Consider the following 13,261-nt stretch of genomic DNA (forward strand, 5'->3'; position numbering starts at 1 on the left):
CCTAGTGGTAGTAATTAGTAGAGGCAGCAGTTCTCTTAAACCAGGTATTCTTTCTGCTAGTACTTATTCCTTTGCACGGAAATCACATCCCCAACTGCTGTGACTGACATCTCATTTCTTTATCTCATGCACGGCATGAAAGCAGCGAATGTCTCTAAGATTCCAGCTTCACATCTCTCCTCCTTTCTTCTCCAGCTCTCCCAGGATTGGCTGCTCCACGCCTCAGAGTGATTGAACATGCTGAAGTCATGTGGTACCTTTCCTGAGTTTTGACTGGATGTTACTAAAAACTAAGGAATAGGAGAGTAGGAGAATGTAGAGGTGGGCGGGCAGTCGTGCGACATCACGACTCTGCCCACTGAGCTCCGGCAAAGAGACCCACCCACCGATTCCAGAGTTTTGCAGGGCTCCTACTGCTTAAGGGGTGACCAGTGGTGTCGGGAGGGGGGGGCTGGGGGGTGCTGGAGCCCCGAATCGGTCCCCGAAAAGCCCCGGGTCTCAGGCATGCATAACTGTATTAGTAGTCCCGAGCGCCGCCAAGCAGGAACCGATCTAATCCTGAGCGCCGCCGAGCTCCGCCGAGTACCACCGAGTGCGGCCAAGTCACATAGCAGGTCCCGCCTTCTGGAGCCTGCAGCTCCTATGATGGACGTCCCACTGGTCCAATGGCGGTGTAGAACGTGTACCGGGGTGGGTTCCCCAGGATACAGCGAAGTCACGAATGAGGAAAACAACTCCACCACCAGCTCTTGTCAAAACTGAATTTTACTTAAACATGATAAAGAACCCAACCGCCAATTCTGGGAACATACAATACATTTACAGACACGCAGCCAGAAGACTGAGACCCTTGTGCTGCACAGTGCGGCGCCCTCCATAGGATGCAGGACAAATAATTTGCTTACTGCCACACCTTACCTGTTAATACCCTAAGAACAACACAAGAATAACTGTATGGGTGTGCTGCGGTGCAGCACAACAGTTTGCAAACTTACAAAGCTCTATCGTATTCCCCTCCTCCCTTAACTGGTGTTGTTTCATGCATCTGTGTATTCCTCCTGAGCACAACGCCAGTCTGCCTTGAGTTTGTAGAAAGTTCATTAGCTCTCCAATTGTGACATGCCGCTTTAGGTTATGGAGTCCCGGTAATGAACAGTAGCAACAATTTTGGCCTGACACAAACAGAGACCCTACTAACTACCTACAGGCCTGGTCTCAGTCCCTAGGCACCAACAAAGTAATGGGGTGCGTGCACGATCTTACCGACCCGGGTCTGCTCTGCATCCGCTGGTGACTCTGACCGGAACAAAATGTCTCTCCAACAAGTATGCGGTCCCGCAGTATATGTTGTTTTATTACTCAGTTCTTATCCGTGTTCCTGCAAGCAATTCCTTGTTCCTCTGAGCTTCACTCAGCTGCAGTTCTGGTCACTGAAGTCTGCTCCCACACCTGGATGCTGTAGGATTCTCTGCACACAGTCCTCAGAACCAGCTCCTTCTCAAAACGGCTGCCTGCTGGCTCCCCTCTCTCTCTCTCTCTCTCTCTCTCTCTAGGTCAGTGTATGTCAGGTAGGTCAGTGTATGATAGGTAGGTCAGTGCATGTCAGGTAGGTAGGTCAGTGTATTTATGTCAGGGAGGTAGGTGAGTGTATGTCAGGTAGGTAGGTCAGTGCGTGACAGGTAGGTCGGTCAGTATATGTATGTCAGGGAGGTAGGTCAGTGTATGTATGTCAGGTAGGTAGGTGAGTGTATGTCAGGTAGGTAGGTCAGTGCGTGACAGGTAGGTCGGTCAGTATATGTATGTCAGGTAGGTCAGTGTGTGTCAGGTAGGTAGGTCAGTGCGTGTCAGGTAGGTCAGTCAGTATATGTATGTCGGGTAGGTCAGTGTATGTCAGGTAGGTAAGTCAGTGTGTCAGGCAGGTGAGTTTAGTGGTCAGCATTGATGGGCACTGGTAAGCCAGGCAGCAAACAGCAAGTGAGCTTAGCCCCCACCACACAACCACACAACCCCACGGCCCAGCCAAAAAACCCTGCTCCACTACCACCGCCTCATATGTATTCTGCTACATATTTTTGGTAAAAAAAAAATCTCAATAAGCGTATATTGATTGGTTTGCGCAAAAGTTATATCGTCTACAAACTATGGGATATTTTTATTAATTTTTTTTTTGCTAGTAATGGCAGAGATCAGCAACTTATAGTGGGACTGCGACATTGTGGCAGAAAATCGGATACTAAGTGACACTTTTTTGGGGACCAGTGACACTAATACAATGATCAGTGCTAAAAATATGCACCGTCACTGTACTACACTGGCAGGGAAGAGGTGAACATCAGGGGCGATCAAAGGGTTAAATGTGTGCCTAAAATGTTCTTACTCACTGTGTGTGTGAGGTGCTTGTACTATGGGAAGGCAGAGATCCGTGTTCCTGCTTTGCAGAAAAACAGGATCTCTACCTTACCTACTGAGAGAACAAAAATCTGTCTTGTTTACATAGGTAGACCACCGTTCTGCTTCTGTACCAAATGACAATCTCGGCAGACATTGAGTCCGCTGGACCTGCTGATTGGCTCCCGCTGTGTCCAATCACAGCAGTGGCGGGTCGCCGGTGGCGCGAGTGCAAGCCCCAGACCTGGAAGTGCAGGATCACATACAGGTACAGGATTCTGCACAGGAGAGCCACCTTGCTGCTGTAAATGTACAGTATACCGTAAGCAAGCGATTAAACACCAGACCCTGTAAATATACGAGGGTTCTTCAAAAAGTTTCCACCCTTTTTTTAAAACTATTTTTATTAAGGATTTCAAAAATAAGCCGTTTTGTCAGACAGACTAGTCACAAGACACCCTCAGACACGACCAACTACTACTCCTCCCGCCCTTCCATCAAAAATATGAAAGATCTAAGCTCTGCAACAATATGATTGACCAACAGATGTAATGATTCAATCTCACAAGAACTAAGACAAGGAAGTTGATTCTAATTCTAAAAATATAAAAAGCAATTTACAGAATGAAAGATTAAATAAAGATAGAAAGTCATGTCATGTTACTATAGAGAAGATGACTAATGACATAATAACAATGAGGAGAATTACCAAGGAGTGATGTAAGCTTGAAGTGACACTAAAGGTTCCTTTTATTTTTTAAATAACAAACGTTCCATACTTACCTCCACTGTGCAGCTCGTTTTGCACAGAGTGGCCCCGATCCTCCTCTTCTGGGGTCCCTCGGTGGCTCTCTCGGCTCCTCCCCGCATTAGATAACCCCTTGGGAGAAGCGCTCTCCTGGGGGGGTTACCTTGCAGGCGCGCTCCCGAATCCAGCATTCATCCATAGACACGGAATGTAAGACTCAGGCCCCACCCCCCCCCCGGCGGCCACGTCATTGGATTTGATTGACAGCAGCGGGAGTCAATGGCTGCGCTACTATCAATCTATCCAATCAACAGCCATGAACCCCCTAGCCAAGAGATGGAGCGTCCTCGTGGGACAAGTGAGGGTTCAGGTAAGTAAAATGGGGAGGGGCTGGGGGGCCGGTCACTGCCAGGTGTTTTTTCACCTTAATGCATAAGGTGAAAAAACACTTACCTTTACAACCCCTTTAATGCTTGCGCCATTCTTCTAAACTCATACCGTGTACACACGAGCGGACTTTTCGACCGGACTGGTCCAACGGTCTATCCGACGGACTTTCGGCGGACTTCCGACGAACCTTCTGAACAAACGGAATTGCCTACACACGATCACACTAAAGTCCAACGGATTCATACGTGATGACGTACGACCGGATTAAAATAAGGAAGTTGATAGCCAGTAGTCAATAGCTGCCCTAGCGTTGGTTTTCGTCCGTCGGACTAGCATACAGACGAGCGGACTTTTCAATAGGAACTGGGTCCGGTGGAGTTCCGACGTAAAGATTTGAAACATGTTCCAAATCTAAAGTCCGTTAGATTTTCGACCGAAAAAGTTGTGCTGCGGGTCCGATGAAGCCCACACACGGTCGAATTGTCAGAGGATTGACACCCAGGGCCAGCCGCCGGATTGCCTCCACCGCTGTCACAAACACACACAGTGGGAAACACAGCAGCACTGAATAGAGGGAGCGGCCGAAGTTAGCTTTCCAAGTTAACCAGCGGGTGATTGGTTGCTAGGTGGTTCTAGCAACCAATCACCAGCTTGTTAATATAAAAAAATTAACTCCAGCAACTCCCACCCTCTATTCAGTGCTGCTGTGTCTCCCACTCTGTGTGCCCAAGTAAGGTAGGAAGGGGGAGAGTTTCAGGGGTAGTGTGAAGAAGGGGGCTGTGTAATGTGCAGGGGGCTGTGTAATGTAATGGGGGCTGTGTGATGTGCAAGGGGCTGTGTAATGTAATGGGGCTGTGTAAGGTAATAGGGCTGTGTGATGTGCAAGGGGCTGTGTAAGGTAAAGGGGCTGTGTAAGGTAAAGGGGGCTGTGTAATGTAAAGGGGGTTGCGTAAAGTAAAGAGGGCTGTGTAAGGTAATGGGGGCTGTGCGATGTGCAAGGGGCTGTGTAAGGTAAAGGGGGCTGTGTAATGTGCAGGGGGCTGTGTAATGTAATGGGGGCTGTGTGATGTGCAAGGGGCTGTGTAATGTAATGGGGCTGTGTAATGTAAAGGGGGTTGTGTAATGTAAAGAGGGCTGTGTAAGGTAATGGGGGCTGTGCGATGTGCAAGGGGCTGTGTAAGGTAAAGGGGGCTGCGTAAAGTAAAGGGGGTTGTGTAATGTAAAGAGGGCTGTGTTAATGTGCAAGAAGTAATGTAAAGGGGGCTGTGTAATGTAAAGAGCTTTACCCCAAGCCCTCCCGAACTTCTGTAGCTGCAGGCACTGTGGAGAAATTCATCCTCAAACGTCAAAACAGATGCACTACAATTTCAACTCCTCTCCCTTTTTTCTCTCTCAGTAGAGACTTGGCAGCCTGCCCGCCTTCTAGTCCAATCAAACAACATATGTTGTAAGGCTACATTGACACGGATGGCCACGGGTGCATATTTTGCTCTGTTCAGATGCAGTTGAACACCCCCTGTGGATGTATCAACACTCTGTGCTATGGCCGCACACAAACTGGGCAATTAGCTGCCGTAAGAACTCGGCAGGAACGCCAGCCCTGGGAGGCCACTGCTTGTGTCCAGGGTTGGTCGGAGGCTCTATTTGCATGTAAATGCTCAGAGCATAGGCGTGCGCACAGGGTGTGCCAGGTGTGCCTGGGCACACCCTAATTACCCTGTGCTGGGCACATTTCCCCTGCTGTTTGGCTGCAGAGAAAGGGACTGGGGAATATCTGTCCTTAGTCCCTTTCTCTGTCTCAAAAGTGAGACATCAGGGGTCTGTTTAGACCCATGATATTTCCCCAAAGCCCCCCAATGGAGCTCCTACAAAATTGTAAAGAAAAAGTAATAAATAATTGTAAAAAAAAGTAATAATAAAAAAATATATAAAAAATAAACTACTGACACCAATCTCTGCTCTTCTGACACCCTCCACTGCTCTACTGACACTGTCCATTGCTCTACTGCCCTATAAATTCAGTATATGTACACATATGAGCTTTGGGGTGCACACCCTAATGCAATAGGCTGCGCACACCTATAGCTCAGAGGTTACTTCTGAACAGAGTACAAATCAGACGGTCGTGGCTGTTCATACAAGATGTGTGCAGGCAGCATTTAGTACCAACGGCAAGATTCTACTGATTCTCACAGCCACCTCTGCGCAGCCCTGTGAATGTAGCCTAAATTTTTGGAAAGCGACTGACACTCAACTTTAGGATCTCTGTTATCACCCTCTATGTTGATTCGGATGGCCATTTCCCCCGGGAAAGAGAGCAAAGGGAAATCTAATGTTTAACAACTGTCAAAAATAAATGGGTATAGCACCCCCTTACTCTTCTAAAGGCAGGTAGGGACCCACAGGTGGCAGAATCTTTGACTCTTTGTGGGATGAACGAATTGGGCACCAGTCACTTAAAACAGATCTTTACCCTTGAAAACAACTTTCTTCCTCTCCATACCCCATATAAAACAGATTGCTAAGGCCAGCCATAGACAGTTCAAATCTTGTCCGGTTCAGTAGGCACGGGCCAAGATTTGAACTATAGGCATGTGTGGGCAGGCTGAATGTAACCAAGTTGATCGATCAATCAACCCAGGTACAATCAGTCTGCCGGATTTTACATGCGATTATTGCAAGCAGCTGTTATAGCCACTGTCAATAATCGCTGTCTTCTCCTGGCGGGGACAGCTTCCTCCTGGACTGGCAGAATATAATGGCTCGGCGGTAGGGATTCCCCTGTCACCACTAACACTCACCTTGGTTGCAGGAAAGAAATTTGCTCTGTCTATGGCCGGCCTAAGGGAGGACACCTCTATCTTGATAGTAAGCACTAGTAATTTCCAAGAGAATGATAATCAGCTAGGAGGTCTATATGTGGACAGCTGAAGACCATGCATCTAAAAGTTAGCACAAGTCATGGTAGACTGCGGTAGTCCCCATTTCACAGCCTGAGATCAAGAAAACTGCAGCTCAAAAGAGGAGGCTTTACTTAAAGGGTCCTAAAGCGTACACAGTTCATATGTAAATAGGAAGAACCGCGCTAACACAAAAATATAATGTAAATATGCAGCAGCATATAGTGCGATTACACCAAAATCTAGAGTCCTGTAAAAAGCTGCGCTAAAAGTTAAAAATAATCTATATAAATGACATCAAAAGGGGATTTCTCCAAATCTTTTTCCAAGTGAAAACACCACCACACCACCGTGCACTTCTAAGCAGTAGTGACAATCCACCCTAGTAGTTGAGCCTGCTTACCAGATGGCAAGCATAAAAGGGCAAGTGGCTTTAGCCCAGCCAAGGCCTTTTAGCTTGCTGACGCTCCCGGTGTTCCAATGGGGGGTAAATCTCCAGGCTCCCTTAGGCTCGGTTCACACATGGGCGGCACGACTTGCAGGTCGCCTCAGCGAGGCGACCTGCAAACGACTGCGGGGCGACTTGCGAGACGACTTCTGCATAGAAGTCTATGCAAGTCGCCCCAAGTCGCCCCCAAAGTAATACAGGAACCTTTTTCTAAGTCGGAGCGACTTGCGTCGCTCCAATTAGAACGGTTCCATAGCACAGAACGGGAGGCGACTTGTCAGGCGACTAGGTCGCCTGACAAGTCGCCCCAGTGTGAACCGAGCCTAAGGCGGATCAGATGGATCTCAGGTTAGTGAGATCAGATGAGCATGTTGCATTAGCCTGCCGGCCTTAGATTATCACCTGGGCGTTTTCCTGGGAGATTTCCTCAGCCACTGTGCTCCCATACACAGGCAGGTCTATCCTCACTGATACAATGTATCCGGTTTCAAAATATTAGTTCATCCATACAGGAGATACACCTCAGTGGGAATAAAACGAAAAAGGCTCCATAGTGCAAATGTGTTTTATAGATTTATTCAAAATCTCTTTCACAGTCACTTTAAAACTATTTTTTCCACTGCAAATGTTCACAGCAACACTCCACTGCACATCAGGAACTACAAATCAAAAAAACTCCCAAGTATACACCAAACGGAACTCAGATAAAAAATGGGAACCAGATAAAAATTAGCTAAAAATCAGCATACATGCAGAGCGGGAGCAATCCGGCTAACTGCATGGAGAAAGACCAGACAAACGTGATGGCGTCACAGCCTCTAGCTCCACCCGAAGCGTTTCCCCTAAACAGGCTTCCACTGGGAACGGAGACCCGTCTCCGTTTGGTGTATACTTGGGAGTTTTTTTGATTTGTAGTTCCTGATGTGCAGTGGAGTGTTGCTGTGAACATTTGCAGTGGAAAAAATAGTTTTAAAGTGACTGTGAAAGAGATTTTGAATAAATCTCTAAAACACATTTGCACTATGGAGCCTTTTTCGTTTTATTCCCACTGAGGTGTATCTCCTGTATGGATGAACTAATATTTTGAAACCGGATACATTGTATTAGAGCCCTTGCACACTGGGGCGGGGCGGCGTCGACGGTAAAACGCCGCTATTATTAGCGGCGTTTTACCGCCGGTATGCGGCCGCTAGCGGGGCGGTTTTACCCCCCGTTAGCGGCTGAGAAGGGGTTAAATACCACCGCAAAGCGCCTCTGCAGAGGCGCATTGCCGGCGGTATAGCCGCGCCGTCCCATTGATTTCAATGGGCAGGAGCGGTAAAGGAGCGGTATACACTCAGCTCCTTCACCGCTCCGAAGATGCTGCTGGCAGGACTTTTTTTACCGTCCTGCCAGCGCATCGCTCCAGTGTGCAAGCCCTCGGGGCTTGCACACTGGAATGCAAGGAGCGGCACTTTCGGGGCGGTTTGCAGACGCTATTATTAGCGCAATAGCGCCTGCAAACCGCCCCAGTGTGCAAGGGCTCTTAGTGAGGATAGACCTGCCTGTGTATGGGAGCACAGTGGCTGAGGAAATCTCCCAGGAAAACGCCCAGGTGATAATCTAAGGCCGGCAGGCTAATGCAACATGCTCATCTGATCTCACTAACCTGAGATCCATCTGATCCGCCTAAGGGAGCCTGGAGATTTACCCCCCATAGGAACACCGGAAGCGTCAGCAAGCTAAAAGGCCTTGGCTGGGCTAAAGCCACTTGCCCTTTTATGCTTGCCATCTGGTAAGCAGGCTCAACTACTAGGGTGGATTGTCACTACTGCTTAGAAGTGCACAGTGGTGGTGTTTTCACTTGGAAAAAGATTTGGAGAAATCCCCTTTTGATGTCATTTATATAGATTATTTTTAACTTTTAGCGCAGCTTTTTACAGTACACAGTTCATAGCCACGACCCCCTAAGGAGAAGTTCAGCTCAGGAGTGGAGTGCTCCAGGGCAAGCAGCCCCTGGAGCTCACAGATTCATTCCCACACAAGGGGAAAAAAAGCCAGTCTCCTCTGGACTCCAGTCTGTTTACGAGGAGCCCATCCACCACCTGAGCACACCTCACTAGGGATTGGATAGGCTCTACTAAATATTCAGGCTGGGTATTTAAACCCTCCCGCCCTAATCTCCAGAAATGTCTCCTAGACTCAGGGGGAGGTAATCAAACTCCCAGCCCATGGAGTTTTGAGCAGACCAAGCCAAACAATCCTGGCTCCTGTAGGCTACAGCAGAAGCCCATACTAGATTTACCCAAGAGCCTATGTAGGAGGGTGCTAAACGTACGGACATTAATTCAAACATTTATTAGTGTATGTACTGTATGTTGAAAAAAAAAAAAAAAGATCTCCTACAGAGGTGAATGGGATGAGCGAGGACAGGGGAACTAAGTTGTGGGACACATTTTTTGCTTCCTCTTCCTTTCATTAGAAAAATTGAACATTTCATCATACAATTGACAACATAATAGATTGTCACAAGGAACTAGAGACTTTGTATGTGTCACTAGACAGAGTGACATAAGAACTGCAGTTACAACATTGCAGGCAATGGGCAGCAAGGCTTTGCTGGTAAACTTTTGTTAGTTCACCAAGTTCACCCTTCACCCACACCCAACCCATGAGATCTTTTCCTGTTGGTAATAGTTGCAGTTACTCTTACGTCATTGACGTATCTAGTGTCTGCTGAGTGGTTCCTTGGAAAGGCAGCACTAACAGTGCCAGGGAGTGGGTAGGGTGGTGTATGTCTGTTGGCCAATTGAGTCTCAAAGCCTGGACTTAATATCTATTGCAACTGCAACCTCCTTTAACCACTTCAATTACCCCCTTCCTGCCCAGGCCAATTTTAATCTTTCAGCGCTGTCACTCTTTGAATGACAATTGCGCAGTCATGCAACACTGTATCTATATGAAGATTTTATCTTTTTTTTTTTTTTTTACAAAATTAGAGCTTTCTTCTGGTAGTATTTAATCCCCACTGGGTTTTTTTATTTTTGCTAAATAAACAAAAATTAATGAAAATTAAAAAAAAAAAAAGAAAAAAAAAACGCGTTTTTCTTTTATTGTTAAAAATTTTGCAAATAAATAATCTTTCTTCATTAATTTAGGTCAAAATTTATTCTGCTACATGTCTGTGGTGCAAATAACCCAAATCAGTGTATATTCTTTAGTCTGTAGGAAAAATAAAGAGTCCACAAACTATGGTATATATCTGAAAATTGATCAATCCTGATCTAATTTCTTGAGGCCTGAAAATGCTGGCACAGTACAAATACCCCCAAATGGCCCCTGTTTGGAAAGTAGACAGTAAAAGGCATTTAGTAAGAGGCATGGCGACTTTTTTGAAGATGTTATTTTTTTTTGTCACAATTTTTTTTTTTTACATACTATCACCAGTGCAGTAAAGCATGGACATTGACTGGTGACAGTATGTAAAAAAAAAATTAATAATTTTTTTTAAATTATTTTATTTGTTTATTTGTTTAGGATTTTTTAAACACACTGTGACCAGAGTAATATAGTTTTATTTCATAAAAAATAAATAAATAAATTAATTAATAATAATAATAATAATAATACTACTACTACTACTAATTATAAATATATATATATATATATATATATATATATATATATATATATATATATATATATATATATATATATATATATATATATATATATATATATATATTATTATAAATTTTTTTATGAAATAAAACTATATTACTCTGGTCACAGTGTGTTAAAAAAATCCTAAAAAAATAAACAAATAAAATAATAAAAAAAATTATTACATTTCGTTTACATACGGTCACCAGTATATATATATATATATATATACACACACACACACACACACACACACACACACACACACACACACACACACACACACACACAGTATCTTACAAAAGTGAGTACATCCCTCACATTTTTGTAAATATTTTATTACAGTGTATATCTTTTCAAATAGACTGTGCACATTGCAAGTGCAATTGTTCTAAATGCAATTTTCCCTAGAGCTTAGTAAATGTGGTGAAGCTCTGCTGACTTCCATCATCCAGTCAGCCATGTGCAAGCAAAAATGCTGTTTTTTTTTGTACCTGATTCAGTATTCTTAAAGCGGAAGTAAACCCATCGATTTAACCGTTTCAAAAAACAGTTAAATTCCCGGCACGTGCTGGAAATGTAACTCTCTCACTGGTTGTACTCTCACCAAACTGTCAAACCATCCAATGGCTGGTGTCATAACTGATCACATGTGTAGCATCATGGCAGTTGAAGATTAAAGTTGAAGATTAACCCACTTCGGCCCCGGAAGATTTGGATGCTCAATGACCGGGCCATTTTTTGTGATTTGGCACTGCGTCCATTTAACTGTCAATTGTGCGGTCGTGCGACGTTGCACCCAAACAAAATTGATGACCTTTTTTTCCCACAAATAGAGCTTTCTTTTGGTGGTATTTGATCACCTCTGCGGTTTTTACTTTTTGTGCTATAAACAAAAAAAAGACAATTTTGAAAAACACACAATATTTTGTACTTTTTGCTATAATAAATATCCCCAATGTATTTTTTTAAAAAAAGCTAATTTTTTTCTCAGTTTAGGCCGATATGTATTCTTCTACATATTTTTGGTAAAAAAAAAAAAAAATCGCAATAAGCGTATATTGATTGGTTTGCGCAAAAGTTATAGGGTCTACAAAATAGGGGATAGATTTATAGCATTTTTATTATTATTATTTTTTTTTTCTTTTACTTTTTTTTTTTCAGGGGGGCGTGGCGAGGCTGCAAAGGGTAGGGCGTCAATAGACAACCTCCTGGCAAAGCAGATCCGCGATGTAGCCATCATTCGGCTATATTGCGGATCTGAAGCAGTTAATGTTAATAAGGCGGCATAAAACCCAAAAGCAAACATGTTTAATATTGCAGCTTACCAATTCTTAGATGTGATGGCTGCATTTGTTTTATTTTTTAATCTTTTCTTCCTTTATTTTCACCTGGTGATCCGGCCAGTAAGTCTGTTCTTTTTCAGACAGAATAAGCTCTCCTGGAGATGTAGCAGTTACAGGGATGAGACAAACCATATACCACTGATGTAAAACCTTTATCCGAAAAGTTAAAAAAAAACAAACAAACAAACATTGCTTTGCTGTAACTGATTATAAGTGTGAGCTGGAAATGAATGTCAATCTGTTAGTGTATTTAAATCTGCTAGTATATCAAACACCCCCCCCCCTCAGATTAACAATGCTGCTGTCCAGAGGTGCCCCCTGTGCTCCTTCCTCCAGAGTGGAGGCGCTCTAATACAGGAGGTGTATTACTGGCTGGATCACCAGGTGAAAACAGAGGGGGCAAGAAGCCTAGAAAAAGAAAATGAATGCAGCCACCACATCCAATGATTGGTAAGCTGCAATATATTATATTTTTGGTTTTGGGTTCAATACGGCTTTAAGGTGATTGGAGGGAGGGGGGGACACATGTGGGACCTGGTAAAGACACCCCACTATAACCATTTATAACTGATTGAGTTCATTAAGAAACATTGCAGGGAAAGCACAGAAAGATGAGTATTTACTTTCAGTGTCTTTCCTTTCAATAATTTTTTTTTTCTTTATTGACTTTATTGATTATAAATGATATATTTGCAATATTATTCAAAACTTGCTAGAAAATTTGACTACTCCGGGAAGAGCCAATTCTCCTGCACAGCCCCCTCCCTCCTCACATGTCATAGCCCTCTTCTCTTCTTAGAATGTCTAATCACTGCCTGTGCTGGCACAGCTCCTCCGCCCACTCCTCCAGACCGACATCCACTCATTAAGGCATTCATATTTTTGCATAACGCCTCCAAAGAACCAGTCCACAGCTTGCCACAGGGAGTAGAGAGGAGTAGAGAGGAGTAGAGTACCAGAGCAGGGTGCTGTGATGTTTTCAGGAACTTACACACGGCACCTTGCTGGCCCCTCCCACCAGCTATGATCAGCCGGCATTGCACAGAGACGCGCAGAGACCAGTGATGGACATCCCTGGACCCAAAATAAGATCGGTCATGAAAAACGGAAAGGTTTTAGTTAAAAAGTTAACCCTTTCATGCCTAAGCGATTTCTGACATTTGTTGCTTACAAGTTAAAATCCGTATTTTTTGCTAGAAAATTACTTAGAATCCCCAAACATTATATATATATATATATATTTTAGCAGAGACCCTAGAGAATAAAATGGCGATCGTTGCAATATTTTATGTCACAGGGTATTTGCGCAGCGGTCTTTCACATTTTTTGGGGGAAAAGAGACAATTTCATGAATTAAAAAAAAAAAACTAAACAGTAAAGTTAGCCCACTTTCCTTGTA

This window comes from Aquarana catesbeiana, linkage group LG02, assembly GCF_042186555.1.
Source record: "Aquarana catesbeiana isolate 2022-GZ linkage group LG02, ASM4218655v1, whole genome shotgun sequence".
NCBI classification, from domain to species: domain Eukaryota; kingdom Metazoa; phylum Chordata; class Amphibia; order Anura; family Ranidae; genus Aquarana; species Aquarana catesbeiana.